Source organism: Passer domesticus, chromosome 1 (assembly GCF_036417665.1).
Source record: "Passer domesticus isolate bPasDom1 chromosome 1, bPasDom1.hap1, whole genome shotgun sequence".
Lineage (NCBI taxonomy): Eukaryota > Metazoa > Chordata > Aves > Passeriformes > Passeridae > Passer > Passer domesticus.
In genome coordinates, this window is record NC_087474.1 from 104784868 (window position 1) to 104803389 (window position 18522).

General features: G+C 34.1%; 1 long non-coding RNA gene across 1 annotated transcript; it reads right to left on the reverse strand.

Moving 5' to 3' along the window:
* Nucleotides 1–2676: 2676 nt before the first annotated feature.
* Nucleotides 2677–13222, reverse strand: LOC135307857 (uncharacterized). Its single transcript, XR_010368469.1, has 4 exons — nt 13104–13222; nt 12927–12979; nt 5082–5199; nt 2677–3581 (listed from the first exon to the last, which is right to left on the reverse strand). It is a non-coding gene; the product is annotated as an uncharacterized LOC135307857 (long non-coding RNA).
* Between the last annotated feature and the right edge of the window lie 5300 nt (nt 13223–18522).

Below are 18522 nucleotides of genomic sequence, written 5' to 3' on the forward strand. Positions count from 1 at the left end.
AATGCAAAGCCTTGATTTGTTCAACACAAAAATGAGTTCAGTGCCACCAATGTATTGTTCCACTGTTTGCTTCTGAAGACAGTGAATCTTAATATATTTAACAGTTATTTTTTCCCAAAATTATAAACAATAAACATTTTTACTGTCCCTACTCCCAAGGGCTCATCATCGACTTCTTCTATGAGCAGTAGATGGAATATGTTGGTCTTTTTGGAACATATTTTGTGCCAACATTACATGACTGATTGGTAAATGTATGTTTCATTCTCCTCTTTTTTCTTGATCTTCCCATTTACTTTCAAAATGCAAAAACCAATAGCTTAAGTGGAAGCAGAGATGCAAGAGCAAGTATGTGTCTGGAAATGCAGTATTAATTGACATTAAAAACCTATATAACTGCAATTCCAGTACTTCAGTAAAAGTTAGACAGATTTGCTTCCATTATTGGATTTTCAAGTAGAAAATTTGAGTTTGTCTATTTCTTTATAGTGCTATAAAATTCTGGTGAAAGTCCGGTTAACTCCAAATCATATTTAATGTACTATTTTCTTACTATTGTGTCCTTCGACAAAAACAAATTTCCTACATAACTAGTTCTTCTTAATAGCAGTGCTGTCTATTATCTAACTTCTCGTATTACACTGAAAAATATTAAAATCTATTGTTTATTAATCTATTATTTATTAAATATTTCTTTTTTAGAAATCAATGAAACTGTTTCACTTAGTTATTCATTGAAACTACAAGATCATATAAAGAAGAATATAAAGAATGCAATAGTCATCATATAAAGAATGCAATAGTTAAAAGAAATTTGCAATAGTTAAAATGACATTTATTTAACTATGTGAAAGAATGGGCAGACTGGACAGAACTTTTAACAAAGTTTCCCATGTTCACAGAACTGTAGTTTTTTGTTAAAGAAATATAGCTCTTTGGAATCTATAAGCAAATGCAAGGCAGAAGATAAGACTAGGTCCAAGTCATTGAATAAATTTGTCTAAAGAACATGGGACAATGGTACTACTTTGAAAAAAATAATATATATTTTACCCTACAGAAGCTGTCTTTTCAAGCTATTCTCACTGGAAGACTCCTAGAATGATGTCTAATTTTCAGTATTTCTAGCAGTAGTAGCTATACCTGAATAAATTACCTAGTCTTCCTTTTAAAATCAATGGAAAGAAGTTAAGCATCTCTCTCAAATATCTACTTCATAATGACGTAAATCATATATATGAAGTAACTTCTGTGATTTCAAAGGGAGAATAAGTGACTAGCTCATATGCTACATCTTAAATCCAATGACATATATCCAGCTCCAAAAACTAGATGGTAGTCATTATGAATGTCACAAAAAATGTCAAATGGGTGGACCTACATGTTCATAAAAGGCTGGAACTTATCTGATTCTGAGAATAATATATGTGGGTTAGTTCAAATTAGTGTCACACTCTTTGGAGTGTTAGTACCTCTCTTAAGTATTTGAAAATATTTGCTGGATTTTTTTCTCCACAATGAAATTTGTAAATTTCCTGCATCCAGTCCTAGAATGGGAAAGAAGAGATAGAAGTCTTTATTTTCACAGTAATACAATTCAGTCATCTTACTTACTTGTTTATGAGACAAATGGAAGGGAAACTCAACCTTATAAAATTAAATCCATGTTATTAACTTATGTGATTGAAACACACAGTTGCACCAGGCAATGCTACTAAGGGTGTTTACTTATAATAATTCTGGCTTCTTTTTGTGCTCCATGGTGACAGCTGAGCTGGCTGTGGATAAGGTTGGCTGGACACTGGAATCTCCTTAGTACCCAATAAATTAGAGGTTGACAAGGGGTAAAACTTATTGGAGAAAAGCTAATTCCCCCCGTGAGCAGAATGAGAGTCTGGTGTGGCTATCACATTCTTGTACCTAAACATGCTCTTTCAGTAGTAGCACACCTTTCTGTATCTCATAACACACATCCACAGAACCCTAGTGAGCAACAGGCTACCCCAGTTTCTGTTGAAGTCAAGGGAAATGATGTAATAAATTTCTGCAGGAAGATTTTTGGAGTTCTCTATGAGCATAAAAATGCATATACCATATAACAAATGGCTTTGCAAACATGTTACCTACTACAAATATATCTTACTATGATTAAAAAGGAAAACATACAGAGAGGGGAGCAAAGATATATATGTGTAGCAAACAGTCAGTAGAGAATATGTGCCACAGTACTTCTGAAAGTTAGAACCAGCAGCTCCTGTCAAAAAGGCACATTTATCTAATTATTTAAAAAGGCTGACTTCTGCATTATTGTAGACATTGCCAAGACAAGATAAGCTTATGACAGGCATATTGAAGCCATTATGTAGAGTATTGTTGAATTTATGACAGGCCATAACTCTTGTGCAACTCTACTTGCATATTAATACAGAATTTAGCAGACAGTTTTGAAGAAATTAAATGCTTTGACAGAATAAATTTGGCCCTTGAGACAAAGACAAAACATGGTTTTCAGAGCTTCCTGCTCTCTCTGGTAGTGAAAACATTAAATTACAACGCAACAGTGTTTGTTTCTTCTGACAGAGAATGCAGCTCATGTGATGCATTGCAAATATGTATCCTAGATAGCATTCTAGATATTTCCATTTCAACCAGTATCAGAGGGTTGTTGATTTTTTTTTTTTGGGGGGGTGGGGGGAGTGAATGTTGTGTGTGGGTTTTTTGTTGTTTGGGTTTTTTTGTATTTTCAAATAGAAAAACTTAAGCAATTATTAATAAACTCTTAAAATAAGTATACAAGTATTTTGTAGACTAGTTAAGGAACTAAGATAAAATCAATTATGATTTAATTGAAACATCATGAAAATGACCACAATCAAAATGTTGTAGTGGATAAACAGCAAATCAGCCTCAGAATCCAACAGGTACTACTCAGGATTCTACCTGGATGCAAATCAAATGCTTTTTGCAAAGAATTTGTAAATTCATCCAGAATCCATCACCAAAAGGAAGGAGTAGTTTCCATTTTGATGGTGTTCAGCAGTATGAGCCAATGAACAATTACTCTGAGTTGAGAATTTGAATGAATTTGGAGCTCAGAAGTACTATGTCATCAAGACCAAGACAGGTGAAAAAGATCCTGATTTGTTTTATATTAGAGAACTGCACACTGAAACCTTGAAATTTATGCAGAATAAGTTGTATGTATATCTCCTCAGAAGTGGTAGGTGTGATCATCAAAGATTGATTTAACATAGGATAAAATTTCATGGGTAGAAAGTGTAACTCCTATTTTTTTTTTTTTATGTAAACCCAACCCCTTTATAAACACAATACTCCTGCAGAAAAAGAAGCAGGGAAGCAGAGTACTGATATATTAGAAACCAAGTCAAATGCTTGGGAAAGAAAGTTTTGGTTTTTTTTAAGAACATGCAAACGTTACTTTCCAGATACTGATTTAAAACAACCAGCTATTGGATAAAAGATCTACTATCTATAAAGCCTTTTGAAGTGCTTTTCAAGCCCGTTGTCATGTACTGTCCCAGTTCACCTTACATCTTCTTGAATTATTTGATGTAGATTTTCTGCAAATAAATATTTAAAATCCTATTTTAGCTCAGAATCATTTAGAAAAAATACTCAAGTTTGAGATTTCTACACTACATATGCCTTGACTTGAGTAAGTCTATAATTTGCGTGTATGACATTAAACACAAAATGTCTTTGTCCAGAAGCCTCATTCACAGAGGTTATATTTTTTAAATTATTTAAAAATATATTAACATAATTCCACTGTTAATTTTGCCTTTTTTTCCCTTTTTTATTTATGAATGGGGCTCGTTCTGTAGAAACTATCTTATTAATGAGATCAAAAGCTCTTCAATTAATGCAAGTTTGTTTGACTTTAAAGAAATACTACAGGAGTTCCAACCAAAGTGGGAAGGGGGAGCCATAAAAACCAACGCCCAAGCATCCTAATGCTTCTTTGGCTTTTTCTGTTTTCAGTTTTGTGTCTCTCTGAATGTATGCGAGTGTGACAAATGATTTTTCATCTCTATCAAAATGCTGGCCTGATTCCTTCAGCCTTTCTGATTTACAGAAGCCATGGGTCTTTACATATCTTACAGTACTTCTCAACCTTGCAAAGAGGTCTGAAAACTTCCTACCTAAGAAATACAATTAAGACACTGAAACGTGAGGAAGACCTAAAAATATTTCGCAGCGTTCAGCTTATATGTGTATTGCTTTCCTCTTCACAGAGGGGACTGGAAAGTGCCTGTGACCAATGGTTCTTCTGCATTGGAAAAAAAACATTCTATGGAATGACTAACAAGTTTTTGCTTTTCAGAGTTTTTACTTTTTTGTGTGTAGTTTAGGAAACAAATCCCAGAAATGAAGACTGGCAAGCTTTCCGTGGGCTACAGACTGCAGTGAGTTGGTCTTCATCACTTGAATGAAAAAATCTATCACTTCTACTATGTTGCTTTTAATGGAGTTTAAACCAAGCAAATTTCAAAGTTTCAATACCAGCCTTATAATTTACTTTGGTAAAACAGAGGTACAATGTAACTAAAACATTTCTATGAAAGAAAAATTAAAAAGACCACTTGTTTAGTACATAGAAGTGGAGCTCCTCTTTAGGCAGGTCATCTCTCTCCTTCAAGTCTCTCCCACAATGGAGGGACATCTGAATTACCTTGCACTATTATATTTCAAAATCCCCCTTCTTGCCTCTAACCTGACTTTCTTATGTGTATTTTTCATGTTTTGTTTGTGCACAAAACTTTTATTCAATTATAGAGGGTGATAAGGTCACCCCTGAGCTGCCTCTTCTCCAGGCTAAACACGCCCAGTTCCCTCAGCCACTCCTCACAGGACTTGTACTCCAGACCCTTCACCAGCCTTGTGCCCTCCTGTGGGTGCGTTCAAGCATCTCAATATCCTTCCCAAGTTGGGGGGCCCAGAAATGGACACAGTACTCAAGATGTGACCCAACCAGCCAAAATCATCCTCCAAATCATCTTCATCCACTGTGCTGACACCTCCCCTGTCTGTCAAGTAGGCCCTACAAAAAAGATTCTTACCATCATTTAAATTCAGCTGTTCCCTTTGCTGATACCTATACCTCCTCTTTGTGAGGTTTAAGACCCTTACTTTCATCAGAGGAGTTTTCATCATGTATAGCCTCACAGGAGATAGGTTCTGATAACAAAAAAGCAAGATCGGTCTTGAAATAAAATTTAAGCTATACTTTATCTAAGGGATAATAATTTTTTTTATCCTCTTATTTTATAAAGGAATCATACAGGACTCTATCACTGAATTCTGCCTGGGTGAAGTGTGACAGGTACAAAACAATTATGTCTTCTATTCAAACAGGACTGATTACAGGCAGTAAATTGAGAAAACCTACACAATCCTCAGGTATTTTCATATCTTTCCCCCGCCCCTCCCAAAAAACCCCAAAATCTGCTGGAGTTTTTTTTCAACAGTCTGGAACTTCTGCCCCAAAATTACTTCATTTCCATAAAGTAAGCTTGAGAGCAGAAATGCAAGGTGACTGCATATTTAAAATCAGAACTTAGTTTGATTATTTTAATTTGATTTCTCTCCAAGAGTGGATGCTGAAATGAAGATCCTTGCCCTTTTTAGGATGGGCATGAAAATTACATTCTTTATAAATTGTTTGACCATATATTGCTTTGAGGAACCTTCCAGGACATGTGCTGAAAGATGTCTCCATTTAAAGACCAACTCCTACTACATCAGAAAAGAGGTAAGGACCCTGAAACTGCATTATAGTAGACTGACATGGAGTCGAGGTCCTGAAATTTCTTTCCCTAGACTTATCCATTATTTCTGTCAGCCTAAAGCAATGGGAAAGAAACATTTCAAACTAACAAAGTTGTGTCATTAAATTTGAAATCTCTGTGTTAGGTCAGGGCATATATGGCAAAGAAAAAACAGACCGTGTCCAGCAGTGGTGCAGTCAATATAGTAATACCATAAATTAACATTTTCAGTTCAGTCTAGCAGGGTAAAGCCTGACCACAACATTTCAGTGAACTAATCTGGATATCATTCAACACAGTTTTCTGTAGGACTCTGAATGAGCTAAAGCACAACTGATTTTTCACTGGACTACATTTCTGGCCATACTTACATATTTCCTCAGCTTAAAATTCAGCACAGCTGTTCAAGCACAAAATTTAAGTCTTTATACTACAGAAAAGTAAAATGTACTTACAAAATAGGGAAAGTTTCTGGGTCTAGTAAAACAGTAAGAACATTTCTCTGTGCACAAGAGATCAAGAGAAAGCAAAAGCTCTGTCTAGTTCCTGCCCTATACACATTTGTGGCACTAGTAGTGTCTCTGTACAGCTGAACTTGTCTTTAGACACTTGTAATGGCCAAAGAAAATAACAGAGGATGAGGGGGAACCGGAACACTGTGAACAGTCAAATGTTAATAAAATGAAATCTGCACAAAGAACAAAAAGAAAAGGAATAATGGAAAGAAAAATGAACACTTTAAAAAAGAACACTGAAACATATATTAAAAACTGAGGGGGAAAACTTAGGTCACCAGTAAAAGTTTTACTGAAGCAGGAAAGATAAAAAAATACCATTTTTCACTAACAGAGTCAAAGCAAGTATACTTCAGAAAGTTTTGTGTTGCATTTTTCAAAGTGAACATTGTGTAAAATAGCAAGAGTTTATTTAAAAACTAAAACCCCAATGGATGCTTGAGTGCATAATACTGCCCTTACAGTTTTTTGAAGATTTCTGCTTCTGCTATTCCAGACCTTTGATTATCGTTTGCCCTTCTTTTCTCTAGGTAAAACTTTCAGTTTCTACTGATGCAGTCCTTCAGTGACAAAATGGGAGACAATCTATTTGAAAATTAGGCTTGTAAGAATTAGTTTTGAAATAAAGAATGAGCAAAGTATTTTTCTCATTTACTCTTTATTCATGCTTTCTTTTTTTTAAATTTTCTCTTCTTCTGGTGTTAATTTTTATTCACGTCTCTCCACTTCTTCAGAATCACAGTATGGTCTCTTTTTCTGGGCCTCTGGTCATAATTTCTGTCAATTTTAAGCATATTCATACCCTACCATACACATGACAGATTGCTTAGAAAAGGAATGTCTGCTACCTTTGTATTTTTTACACTACCAAATAGTGCTCTCTGCAATTCTAGTATAAAGATTTGATAATCTAAGTCCTTAGCTAGACATTTTTCAACTAAGATTTGATTGTTAAAATGCTGATAGCTGAATTTACTCATATCAGTAATATCACCAGATTCAGTAAAATTCTTCATTAATACAAGTTTATCACACGCAATTTTCAGAAACACTTTTTATACTGTATAGAATATTAACATATTTAAAGAAACAAAATCTCATTTAATATATTGAACTAATGGGCATTCTAAATTTATATGCATGAATAGTTGTATTTTACTGGCTGTGCTCCAGCATGAAGGTTTTCTTTACAAAGAAATAGCACCTTAAATTTTCTTTCTAGGGAGCCCTAACTTCTGGCTCAACAGTTGTCATGTGTTTTATACTGAATATGTTTTATATAAGTTTATGGACATATTTTATATATTTGATATGTTTTCTGGTTTTTCCATTGAATCTTGGTGAACTTATAATAATTTCTATTGCATCTGGACATTTTAGTGCATGACTTCTCATTTTTCAACAGCTCTCTTAAACCAGTCTTAAACCAGACATCTGTTGATTTCAAAAGTGACAAGATAATTTGAAGTTTTCTTGTGAGTTCACATTTACTTAATCTGAGTATAATGAGCTAACAGTGATCAAAATACAAAATACCACTACTGGGCTATATAGCATTGGAAAACATGAATTTTTCTGAGATCACATTCTCCTCTCCCCTTCTTTCCACTTCCATTTTCTGTTTTCCCTTTCTGCATGTCTTTCCCCTTTCCTCTTTTACTTTTTATCTTTTCACTTTTCCCTTGTAGTTACCCAAGTTCTTCCACCATTCAACTAATGTTAAACTATTGTCCTTGTTTTGTGAAACTATTAATGGCCCACAAATATAAGTGTTCTCATCATGCTTTAAATTTAGCAGCTCTTTTTCTCCCATAGGACATCATGGAGTTTATCATAATTCCAGACTTAGCAGTGATATTATAAATTTGAAATTAGTTTCTTAGCACTAATGAGCCCAAAAATTCAGTTGCTCATATTTATGTCCTGGACGGAAGAATTTATAGTGCTTAATAAATAGTCTTAATAGTCATTTAAAAACTCAAATGCAAGCGGGATCTGTTTTTCTTGTAGTACACACAGTTACTTAACTGTAAAAGGTTTGTGAAACTGCATAAACTGCTTTCCTTATAAAATGCACCCACCAGCTTCACACTAGGTTTTGAGTCTATTTCAAACAAGTCTATCAATCACATTAAGAAATAGTTTGGGAGTTTTATTCTTTGCTTGAAACTCCAATAAAACTATACTAAGTTAGTAGGAATCTCCTTTAGCACCTGGATTTGCCTCCTACAGTTAGCTCCTTAGAGAGCTGCTACTATGTTACATTAATGACACAGGTCCTGGAATTAAGCCTGAATCAACAGGAGAATATGATGACACAATTATAAGCTATATACTTCTAAAGTAAAAAGATACAGTACTAGATCTCATAGAGCATTTTCTATCTCCTTATATATCTTCATGTCCTCATTAATGACAATGGCCTCAATTTTCATTGGAATTGAGACACTTCCCACTGTAAGAAAAAATTTTTTCATCTCCACATAATTCAAATCATTCAACTGTATTTCAGATTCAGTGTCTGCCTGAGAAATCTTTTTTTAAAAGTATGAAAAAAACCCTTAAATTTGTGAACTATTTCCAGAAATATTAAGCAAAAATGCAGACTTTTTCCAATTGCAGCATTCTGGAAGCCTTATATTGGGCAACTTTTGATGCCTTTTCTTGTTCAAGGAACTAGATTTCAAGAATTCACATCAGTGTCATGTCATTTTTTTGTTCAAAACCAGCAAAAATACAGAATATAGACAACTACAGAGATAGCAAACACCTGCTCTGGTAATTTGTCTTCACAGTTTCTATGAATGGGTGGTTTGTAGATGCATTCACACAGAACAATATATCCCCATGAGAATTTGCTATCTTCCTGCAGGTCCAGCATGTTTCTCCTGGCTGCACTGGGCTTCCTCTGAGACAGCTAAGTGCAAGAGTTAACTTCCACTTTTGAACATTTGCCCACACAGGGAATTAGTGCAAAATAGCTCTGAACCCCCAAGGTTTATTTCCTCTTGTAGTCGTGTCCCAAACTGAGCGATAGGTTTCTTGGTATGATTGCCTGGTTTTTTAAGATCTTCTAACTTCAAATTACATGATGTCCTAAACGTGATGTTTTCTTCCGTGCAAAACTTAGATATTGGCTAGACTTTCCAAGATGAGATTAAGAGATCAGTGTGATAGTGTTAGAACATAGCCATATTTTATTTTCAGGCTTTAGTAAAAATTAGACTCTCAAGCCTACAATTCATCTATTTTTTATGATATGGCAGAAGATGTACTTGCTAAAAGTACATCTTTTTAAAAAGCACCTAAAAATAATCTTCCAGAAAATAGCTGTTCAAAGTCTTGTATTTTACCTTTTCTCTAAGCAATGCATTAAAGAAATTCAAGTAGAGAGAAACATGTAGTGCTGCTTTTTCAGCAAAGTACACTTCCAAAACCTGGTATCTGAGTCATCATCCTCTATTGCTTAGAGATTTGCATAGCATCTAGTAAATTTTCTACAGAACTAAGATATGTTTTTTTGTTTATTAGTGTTATGAATCTTTCTATGAAAGGGACAGCTGAGAAAAGCCAGGCATTAACAACCCCAGTGAAGATCCTACTCCAAAAATTTTGGGTAAACACACAGTTTCACGTTTCACCAGGTCTCTGACGAGTATATTATGACAGGGAACACAAGCTGTCTCACCACACTAGTCTGGTTTAAGTCAAAATGCAATTTCACCATTATACATCCAGGGCACAATTCATTTAGGCTGTCATGCACTGTCCTGTCTAAAAAGACATCCTAGGTTTTCCATACCCAACAGAGAGAGAGCTACATCATTCTTGGACATATGCCTAAGATAGACAATGTTCCTTTCTTTACAAGAACATGTTTCTATTTATTCTGTAGAAGCTATAGGTGATTAAATATTTAGGCAGCTAACCTTTGGATTATTAAACAGTGGAGAGAGAAGGGGGAGGGGAGGATGTGTGCAAACTGCATTAATTCCTTTATTATTTATGGATCCCCTTGCTGGATAAAGAAAAACTGAAGCGAAGTGTCATAAGTTACTCTATCATATAGCAAATTTCCTTCTCTGAAGTAATTTTCGATTTTCGAACAAAAGAATTAAAAACATTTCTTTCAAAGACAACAAGGAAAACAAAAAACACAAACCTGGCTTTAATGTTGAAGAATTAAAAATTAATATTCTGAAGACCAAGTGTGTATTGCTGTTATATAGACATTCCTCACTATCTTGCACAAAATTGGAATTGCCTCTCTACAAAATCATACACTAAAAATAATTTAATAAATTATTTCCTATGAACAAGCTGAAAGTTGAAAAAAAGGCAGAAGCAGAAACTTACAAGTGACCTAATCTCAATTACTTTTGAGAGAGAAAGCATGTCTGCCTTTCTCTTGCTGTATTTCTCCCATTGTTTTTGAAAATCTGTTCTACTTGAGATCAGAAGTACTGAAAGGAGAATTTTGTGCAATGGGGTTCCCCAAACCCATATTCAAAAGTGCAGTGTTTGTTCTAAATTCTGGAAAGCACACAGAAATATAAATTAAGTGTACAAGTAGTGCCCTCATATTTTTGTTATTATGTGTCATTTGTCATCTCAACATTCTTGTACTAAAAAAGGGGGAAACCTTATCCCCAGCACAGACTTTGGGGTGAAAGTCAGACAAACAATTGGCCCAAAGTAAATGTTTTAAAGAAAGTAAAAAAGAAACCTACAGCAGGTTTCTAGGAAAGCCACTGTCCTAAATCCTCAACTGTACTTCTAGTGGAATGTGTTAAGACAAACAACAAAACTTTTGTTTCAATGATTAAGACATCCAAGGCACAAGAACATAAAAATTAGTGGTAGCTGAAACAGTTTTTTAGAGTTTTTTGTTGAGTTTTTTGTTTGCACTTTGATGCACAGTGTTTGCAATCTATACTGGGTTCATAATGGAAGCTGCAGTGGTCCTCCTGAGGAGACAGAAGCCTGTAACAAGCAGTGCATCTCTGGGACTGCGCTTTTTGTTATCACTCTTCAAGTACCTTTGATTTAAGGTTCATACTCAGCTCAAGTAAATCTCTACAGAACACATACCAGAAATATAGGCTAAGCCTGGGAAAGATTATGACCCCATATAAATTGCTTTTTGAATGAGAATGTTTTATATTCAAGCCTTGCTCCAGGATAAAAATCCTTCCTAGCAGTTGGAAATTTAAACTGAGAAAGAAAACACAAGATATGACACCAGTCTGAGTGGTGCCTATAGAGCCGCAAGGAAATTTTTTGACTCTTCTGCTTTACAAGACCCATTATTTGCTATAAATAAAGCTCATTTGCTTTATTAGTATAATCGGAAAGAAATAAAAACATTTTTTACAATTTTTGTCACAAATTTAGCATAGTTTTATGACTGTGTGACAGAACACAAGGGAAGCTCTTTACCCAGTACAGTCTAAGATAAAAATTATACTTCTGATCCTCGACTGTCACATCTGCTGCTAGCAAAAGTAAAGCCAGAGTACACAACCTGAATGAAAGGTAATGATAAACCAGAGATAGTAGGTTTCTTGCAGAAAGCTGCACTGTGGCTACTGCTGTTATTCACAGGAAAACTTCACAAGGATCTTTAACAGACTAACCGCAAATTGTATTATTAAAGGCACATCTACATTTAAGATAAAGGTGCAAACACCATCAAAGATAAGGATATAGATTTGGGTATTATCAGAATATGTAAAAAAATCTTCCAAGTATTGTCACTTCATAAAAAAACATTTTACTGGATTTCTTTCCAAAATGCTTCTAGAAGAAAATTCTGGACCCAGTGACACAACCACATGTAGCTCCAGTGTCTGAAATTCTTCTAGTCTAATCTCTTCTGAATTATTCGTCTACAACTTTTTTCCATATTAGCAATCAGAATAAATTCACAGGTACATTCTCAAGTTTTTTTTATTTAATAGTCCCTCATAACACTCAAGAATTTCTTTAATTTTCATTGTAAATATTAATCCTTCAATAACAGTTTTATCATCCCTGATGAATTTTTAAAGATCTAGGGGATTAAAATAATTAAAACTTGTATAGCAACTGCTTAACCATTGCACTGTAGCTCAAGGGATGTGTATACTCATTTATGTTTTGTATTTGGCTGTTGAATATTATACTGAAAGCTGTTTACTGCAACATATTTTCTCTTTTCCTTAGTTTACTCTTATTCACTGTACATGTAGCTAATAATAATTTTTAAAAAATACAGAGAAAAAGAGCACAAAGAAGGATGAATATTGGAAAACTTATCCTTGGCTGTCAAAGGTAGATGAATGTGAAGGCAATCCAGCCTCTAGCTACAAAACTTGTCTCACCATAAACATAGTATAACGAATTTGCCAATAAATCTGTTCTCCAGATTCACTGTAGAGTGCTATCTTATAACTGTTCTCACCAATTACAAAAAATTAAATATTAAGGTAAATAACTATTTTACAAAGTTGTAAATTTAAGGTTACAAATATAAACTTATTGAAAAGTTAATGAAATTATTTTTTTGTCAATAACAGCATCCTGATTAATTTTTTTAAACCACTGTCTAAGTGGCATTATATAACATCTTCGCAATTCTTACCTTAGCTAGTAAAGCAGCCCAGTGTCCTCATATAGGAAGTTTTGGTTCCATATCTGCATGGTAAGACATACATCCTCTTATCCAAGGCATCTGAACGTGTCAGAATGCCACAAGTCCAATCCTAGGCTTCTGCCACACAAGACAACAGGAAATATGACTATATCTGATGATTCTAACCTGGTGAGGTCATTCTTGTCTTACTGTAAAACTTTCATAACTTCTCTGTAATTTCTCACGGGCAGCTCCTCACAGCCAGCAGACTCCAAGCATCTCTCACCTGGCTAGCCCACCCTTTTATAACATTCAGCCTCATTGGATACACCTGTGGCCTATTAAGGGCAGGCCTGTTCCTAATCCTTGGTAATTAGTACAGCTGCAGCTCATCAGGGGAGTGATTGCCTTTAGCACTATCTCTTATTCTTCTACAATCCATGCTCCCACGTATTGACTTATGGAATCCTTTGCCATTTACAGTTTTTCAGGAAAACAGGCAGTAGTGTTATGCAGATCACAGGTTAAATGAATGCCAGAAGAACTAGAAAGGTGTTGAATGACATCTAAGGGCTTCCTTCTGATTCATTTTATTTTTAAAAAAAATTAAATCTATTCAATTTTTTCCATGCTCTGTATGGAAATAGATGGAAGGTAAGAAATAGAAATTTACCCAGAGCATGGCTGGGCACTGGAACAGGCACTCCAGGGAAGTGGTCACAGCAGTAATCCTGATAGAGTTCAAGAAGTGTTTGGACAATGCTCTCAGGGACATGGTTTGATTCTGGGTGTGTTCTGCAAAGTGCCAGGACTTGGAGTCCATAATCCTGACAGGACCCTTCCAACTCAGTATATTCTGTGATTCTATGAAATACTTCAGGTCTGCTGAGAGCATAAAACACAAAAGTTCTACATCTCTCTATGGGATTATAAAGGCACGAGACATCTGGAAAACAGTAAGATTAAGAGAAAGAATTGAGTATTGTAAAGCACCACATATGTTGTAAAGTGAACTTTACCTCTTACACAAAGGAGATGGAGCTACACTAAAACCCTTATAACTTTCATTAATTTTTGAGTTCTACTGAAGAGCAGTTTTAGTAAGAGTGGAAAAGCTATATCCATCAGATCCACTGTTACATTCAATCAATGGCCAAAATCAAACATTTAAGAGAGGCTGGCATCTCATCATATATGTATTTTCACACAGGTTTCCAACTAATTTAAAACATACATCTGTAGGAGTGTGCCTCCTAATGACAGAGTGGCAAAGCTAGCCTTTGTCCCTCAAAAAAGGAAAGAAGCCCAGAAGTTTCTCTCAACAATTAGGTGAAAAGCTACCTCATAGGACCTCAGAGACTTCACCAAAAACTCGGAGTCATCTAATTGGATAGAAGACAAAAAGTCCCGCCTGGCCCATCAGGTAGAAAAGAGGAGAACAAAAGAACTAAGAGGCTTTTGTGAGGTGTTTATACCAGGGGCAGACCTGTGTACCTGGCTCAAGTTTTTCTGTTTATTATTTTGCCTTTTATTAAACTTTTTTGTTTCTAACACTGCAGCAAAAGCCATCGTGCTTATTATTTACCTCCAAAGGTAATATCTAAACTATCCTTAGGTGTGTTAGGTTCCCTTTTGAGGGTTTATAAGATCTGGCCCAAGAAAAATAAACTAACATACATCGTAAAATATTATTATAATAATATTTTACTTATTTATAATTATTTTAAGCAATATACCTATATATATCTGTATACCTTTCTGTAGGTTTCAGATACATCTGTAGATGTTTGTAACACCTGGTTTAAATGGAACTAAAAACATTCTCCACAAAGAGTCCCAAGTCTAGCTAGATATCAAATAAAAAATATTTGATTTGTGTTCTCTGCCATTTTTGAGAAAATTCACACTGTGCAACTAGAGCAATGAAGTAACTTTTGTCTTAATAAAAAGTATATATTTCTTCCCTCTTCAAGTGTTTGACACTGCTAAAATGATTGCACTGTTTATGATACACTCCACAGGCTTAAATTTTTTGAGTAGAAATATCTTTTCAGGACTTCCTGTCATATAAGAAAAAAATCAATCTTTCAGAATTTTTTCCTATTCATGAAGTCCACTTATTAATTATTAAAAACAAATATAATTATTCACATAAGTAAGTATTGCAGAATTCTTCCAGTCTATAATTATTTATCTATGTGATGAGAACAAATATTTTATATTTTAGCATATCACACTCACCAATCAAAAATTTTCAGACATTATATCAAAGATTACACTTTTTCTCTTGTTAGAAAAGTGGAGGGAGAGGCAGAATAATATCTTGAATGGCTATTAGGAGAAATGCTCTCTTTTTCCACTAGGGAAAAAGCAACCAGAATGAACCTAACAACTAGTGTTGAAATATTTTGTATTTCAATTGGAAAGAAACACCTGAAAACTTAAAGTACCTATAATCTCAGATCATTTTCTTCTCTTAGACATTATCACACTTTAGCCAAAAGAAGAGACAAAAGTGCATCACATGAATGATATGACTTCATACAGCGAAGGAGAAAGGAACTGCATCACCTGCTGTGGAAGACAAGAACATCTGAGAACAAAAATGGTGCAATTTGGAAAAGTCAGATGATAGCTGAGTGTCACTATTGGGTATTTGACAGACTTCAAGAAGTATTTGGACAATGCTCTGAGTCACACGGTGTGACTCTTGGGCTGTCCTGTGCAGGGTCAGGAGATGGAATCCATGATCCCTGTTGGTACCTTCCAACTCAACCTATTTTGTGACTCTGTGATCTTTTTTCAGCAAAGAGTTTCAATGTTTATTTATCTCATCAAAATTTAAGACAAGATAAATGTTTATATCCTGGGATTTCTTAGAGAAGAAAAAGCCCAGGTACAAAAATAAAAATTAGAATTTAAAAAGGATACAGACAAAAAGAATGGATAAAATAAATATAGTGTTAGCAAAAAAGGTAAATTTATAATTCATAAAAATTAACTTTAGCAATTGAAAGCTTTCTAATTGGGTTTTTTAAATAGACATTAGTGTTCAGGTGTCTTTAATTACAACAAAATGTCAGCCCAACTATTTTTAAAAATGTCACAGTGCTACCCTAGGATACTGGAATCTCTCTAATTTCTGTAATGGATCTAGAATTTCTGTAATGTAGTATAGATTTTGCAGTTTGAATAAATAAGACATTTCTTTAAATTAAAAAGATATTCCCTTTCTGAAGTCTTATTTCTTTCCAGATAACTACTTAATATTTGATTTCAATGAAAGCTTCATGACAGCTACTGTGAATCACCCACATTAATGTGTTATAATAGAGCCTGACTTCCCTTCAGATACTGGGCATACATAAATGCAAATCCAGCATATTCTAATATGTTCTTAGTTTTAGTAATCAGACCTAATGAATATGAACGGCTTGACAAGTGATTTTTCTTAACACTCAGTTATCACAGAAATTATATGCATTAGGTAACATCTGATTAGAGGAATCCTTTCAGTTGTTCAAAATAATTTTTAGTCACGTGAAAGGATTCAGTTACTGACCTAAGTGGCATCTCACATAATGCAAGGAGTTCTAAAAACCCTTGCTCAGTCCTGAATTCAAATATTTCCATAAAATTCTGCATAACATTTGCCAACTTTATTTTCTGTAGCCTTACCAGAACTTAATGTAGAATATAAAACAGCCAATATAAACAGAGTAAGATTAATCCAAATATTTTAAAAATATATCCAAAGGCAAAAGCGAAATCTTGCTTGTCTTAATTTACCTTTTAATGTATCTGACTATTCAGATCTATATGAAATTCAAAGGCATTTTGAGAACAGAAAAAAATACCAGAGGAAAATCATTAATTCTAATGAAATTATTAGAGATGTACAGATTTCTAAAAATAATTTTAACCATTCAAAATTTTACAATTTTAGTAATTGAACTAGAATTTGAAACAACCTCTTTTTGCTATTACTTGACAAAAAAAATACTAATTGAAAATGATTGCTCAAAAGTCACTTGACTAAAAATAGTCTTGCCAAATGGTGGTTCAGTGTAGCTTCACAGGTTTTAGTTTACTATTCATCTCCATGCTGCAAAGAAAGGGAAATTATCAGTTGCAAGGTAGATAGACCTGCATGCCATCAACCTGTAACATGCTTCCTACTTTATCATCTATTCTAGTAATAGTTTAAATGACAGAAAAGTAATATATTCTAGTGTGACAGTGAGAGAAGTGGGTAGTCTAATTAAAAAGCCAATGTATTTTCCTTTCCCTCCCGTGTCAAACAGAGCTGTGAATATAAGGACATTGTTTTGACACCTTCTGTTATAGAAGCACAGTGTGGCTTAAGAGTTGTAGTTTGTTGTCCTCTAAAAGAGAGAAACCAAACTAATGCAGATGTCTGGAGTAATCATCCTGGTTACTTCAGAAGTAGAAGTTTGCAGATGGCAATAATAGCTTTTATTGTATCAGCTGATGGGGAAGGGATTTTTGTGGGCACTTTTCAAGTCTTTAAACAAAATAAAACAAAACATAGTTTAAAATAGTTAATCAGTAATTTTTTTGTGTAATCATTGTTGCTTGGGTAAAATGAATTCATGTGCATGCTGATAATTATAATAGTCTTCTAAATAAGAGCTTTGCTTCTCTATGGATCATTTGGTTCCCACTCCCAAAATTTGAGTCCTTTTGTTTTTCTTGAACTGACAAGTTCTAAGCTTATTAAGCCTGATAAAGTCATAGTAAAAATTATCCAAAAGTACTCAAAAGGGCTCTTGATTAGCGAGAAACTGTTGTTTATTTTTTTTTAAACACTTAGAACTTCCTAAAATTTGAAGTGATTTTGTTATTTCTGAGCAAATCAAGTTAACCATTACAGAGGCTGGAACTCCCAGGTAAGGCAAAAAATGCCTTAAATGTCATCAAGGCATTTCTAAGTAATAAATAATAAATATATATATATATATATATATATATTGCTTTCATTATATGCCACTCATCCTTTTTCCTTCATCCACTACATGCTTTGACAAAGTACAACGGTAAAATTTTTAATTATCAAAGCTGTAACAAACAAGCTGTTGTCACCTCTATTGTGTAAGATAATTTCATTGAAACTTTGAGAAAGTCATATATGTTTTGTTTTAATCTCCTGCATTCTTCTAGCGAAAGAAAAAATAATTAAATATGTATGAAAAATGTAACATTTGTTCTACAAAGTTTCTGTGGTTAACCCCAAATGGCAACTAAGTAACACACAGCTTCTCGCTTACTCTGTTCCCGGTCCATAATGGGGAGGGGAATCAGAAGAGCAAAATGTGTGTGTTAACATAAAAATATTTTAAGAATTGAAACAAAATATGAATTATTATTATTATTATTATTATTATTATTATTATTATTATTATTATTATTATTATTTTTGTTGTTGTTGTTGTTGTTGTAATGATAAGGACAGAGGGAGAGAGGAATAAAACCCAAGAGAAACAAGTGATAAACAATATAACTGCTCTCCACCCTCAGCCCCTGACACCTCATTTCTCCTAGTCTATAGTCTATAGGTGTTCTATGGTATGGAATATCCCTTTGG